Genomic DNA, 3593 nt, shown 5'->3' with positions numbered 1-3593 from the left:
GTGTTCCTGAACACCTCTGTTCTGTGTTCCTGGACACCACTGTTCTGTGTTCCTGGACACCACTGTTCTGTGTTCCTGGACACCTCTGTTCTGTGTTCCTGGACACCACTGTTCTGTGTTCCTGGACACCTCCTCTGTTCTGTGTCCCAGGACACCACTGTTCTGTGTTGCTGCACACCTCTGTTCTGTTCTGTGTTCCTGGACACCTCTGTTCTGTGTTCCTGGACACCTCTGTTCTGTGTTCCTGGACACCTCTTCTGTTCTGTGTTCCTGGACACCACTGTTCTGTGTTCCTGGACACCTCTGTTCTGTGTTCCAGGACACCACTGTTCTGTGTTGCTGGACACCTCTGTTCTGTTCTGTGTTCCTGGACACCACTGTTCTGTGTTCCTGGACACCACTGTTCTGTGTTTCTGGACACTTCTGTTCTGTGTTCCTGAACACCTCTGTTCTGTGTTCCTGGACACCACTGTTCTGTGTTCCTGGACACCACTGTTCTGTGTTCCTGGACACCTCTGTTCTGTGTTCCTGGACACCACTGTTCTGTGTTCCTGGACACCACTGTTCTGTGTTCCTGGACACCTCTGTTCTGTGTTCCTGGACACCACTGTTCTGTGTTCCTGGACACCAATGTTCTGTGTTCCTGGACACCAATGTTCTACAGGGTTCTGGTATCTTAGTCTGCACTTTAATTTGCACTGACATTCGAATGTATTTGTAATGTTGTATGTTTTATACTGTTCTAACCTCATTCTGAGTCTGTGGATCATTTCTGTACAGATCATTATATTAATGTTGCACTGAAAAATAAACCCTTTGAGACAGACAGAGGAGATGGTTAATATAGAACTGGACCAGACTACTCTACAGAACCAGAACCAGAGATAGACAGAGGAGATGGTTAATATAGAACTGGACCAGACTACTCTACAGAACCAGAACCAGAGATAAACAGAGGAGATGGTTAATATAGAACTGGACCAGACTACTCTACAGAACCAGAACCAGAGATAGACAGAGGAGATGGTTAATATAGAACTGGACCAGACTACTCTACAGAACCAGAACCAGAGATAGACAGAGGAGATGGTTAATATAGAACTGGACCAGACTACTCTACAGAACCAGAACCAGAGATAGACAGAGGAGATGGTTAATATAGAACTGGACCAGACTACTCTACAGAACCAGAACCAGAGATAGACAGAGGAGATGGTTAATATAGAACTGGACCAGACTACTCTACAGAACCAGAACCAGAGATAGACAGAGGAGATGGTTAATATAGAACTGGACCAGACTACTCTACAGAACCAGAACCAGAGATAGACAGAGGAGATGGTTAATATAGAACTGGACCAGACTACTCTACAGAACCAGAACCAGAGATAGACAGAGGAGATGGTTAATATAGAAATGGACCAGACTACTCTACAGAACCAGAACCAGAGATAGACAGAGGAGATGGTTAATATAGAACTGGACCAGACTACTCTACAGAACCAGAGATAAACAGAGGAGATGGTTAATATAGAACTGGACCAGACTACTCTACAGAACCAGAGATAGACAGAGGAGATGGTTAATATAGAACTGGACCAGACTACTCTACAGAACCAGAACCAGAGATAAACAGAGGAGATGGTTAATATAGAACTGGACCAGACTACTCTACAGAACCAGAGATAGACAGAGGAGATGGTTAATATAGAACTGGACCAGACTACTCTACAGAACCAGAACCAGAGATAGACAGAGGAGATGGTTAATATAGAAGTGGACCAGACTACTCTACAGAACCAGAACCAGAGATAGACAGAGGAGATGGTTAATATGGAACTGGACCAGACTACTCTACAGAACCAGTGTATTGGGGATATTTGTCACATACAGGTTTATTTCTGTCCTTACTGTTGAAATATGTACTTCCTGATAGCAGGTTTCTGTTCCTTGTTTCTGGCTAAAAACAGATTTATCTGAATGTCTGCCATTTAAGAGACGTCCAGAGGACATTCCTCTCTGGCCTATCAGAGATCACCAAATTGCACAGCCAATTTTTTCATAGGAGGAGATTGTTTTGCATCAACGGGGTGAGTGAAGAGTTCACTTCCGGACCAATGGGAAGGAAGTGAACCCACCCACCTGGGTGATCCAAAACAAACACTGTTTTACTATTAGGTACAGTAGTATAATATCAGTATCTACTGTAATACTATCAGGTACAGTAGTATAATATCAGTATCTACTGTTTTACTATCATGTACAGTAGTATAATATCAGTATCTATAACACTGTAATACTATCAGGTACAGTAGTATAATATCAGTATCTACTGTAATACTATCAGGTACAGTAGTATAATATCAGTATCTACTGTAATACTATCAGGTACAGTAGTATAATATCAGTATCTACTGTTATACTATCAGGTACAGTAGTATAATATCAGTATCTACTGTAATACTATCAGGTACAGTAGTATAATATCAGTATCTACTGTTATACTATCAGGTACAGTAGTATAATATCAGTATCTACTGTAATACTATCAGGTACAGTAGTATAATATCAGTATCTACTGTGATACTATCAGGTATAGTAGTATAATATCAGTATCTACTGTAATACTATCAGGTACAGTAGTATAATATCAGTATCTACTGTTATACTATCAGGTACAGTAGTATAATATCAGTATCTACTGTTATACTATCAGGTACAGTAGTATAATATCAGTATCTATAACACTGTAATACTATCAGGTACAGTAGTATAATATCAGTATCTACTGTTATACTATCAGGTACAGTAGTATAATATCAGTATCTACTGTGATACTTTCAGGTACAGTAGTATAATATCAGTATCTACTGTTAAACTATCAGGTACAGTAGTATAATATCAGTATCTATAACACTGTAATACTATCAGGTACAGTAGTATAATATCAGTATCTACTGTTATACTATCAGGTACAGTAGTATAATATCAGTATCTACTGTTATACTATCAGGTACAGTAGTATAATTTTCGAGCCAGGGTTGCCTTCCAGAGAGACATCAGAGATTGTAACATTCTCTGTTTCACGGAAAAATGGCTGTCTCGGGAGATGTTGTCGGAATCGGTTCAGCCACCGGGCTTCTCCATGCATCGTGCTGACAGAGATAAACACCTCTCTGGGAAGAGGAAGGGCAGGGGTGTATGCCTCCTGATTAACGACTCATGGTGTAATCATAACAACATACAGGAACTCAAATCCTTCTGCTCCATAGGTACGGCTATGGAGACATATGTCTCCGAATCCCTGCGTCAGGGGAACATTCGGTCCTCCACTTCACCCGTCTCCTCGAGTTTCTTTTTTTTGTGAAGAAGAAGGATGGAGGTCTGCGCCCGTGCATTGATTATCGAGGTCTCAATTAAATCACGGATACGCAACCTGGTGCGTATCCGAGAGGGAGACGAGTGGAAGACAGTATTTAGTACCACCTCAGGGCATTATGAGTACCTCGTCATGCCGTACGGGTTGAAGAATGCTCCATCAGTCTTCCAATCCTTTGTAGATGAGATTTTCAGGGACCTGCACGGTTAGGGTG

At 41.5% G+C, this 3593-nt stretch overlaps 1 pseudogene; it reads left to right on the top strand.

The window, feature by feature from the left end:
- LOC123743526 (MHC class II transactivator-like) overlaps positions 1 to 826 on the top strand; it is a 31084-nt pseudogene extending 30258 nt beyond the window's left edge.
- Positions 827 to 3593: the final 2767 nt, after the last annotated feature.

The sequence above is a fragment of the Salmo salar genome, chromosome ssa06 (genome assembly GCF_905237065.1).
Source record: "Salmo salar chromosome ssa06, Ssal_v3.1, whole genome shotgun sequence".
Lineage (NCBI taxonomy): Eukaryota > Metazoa > Chordata > Actinopteri > Salmoniformes > Salmonidae > Salmo > Salmo salar.
The sequence above is the reverse complement of the archived record's forward strand: the minus strand, read 5'-3'. Positions and strand labels throughout refer to the sequence as shown.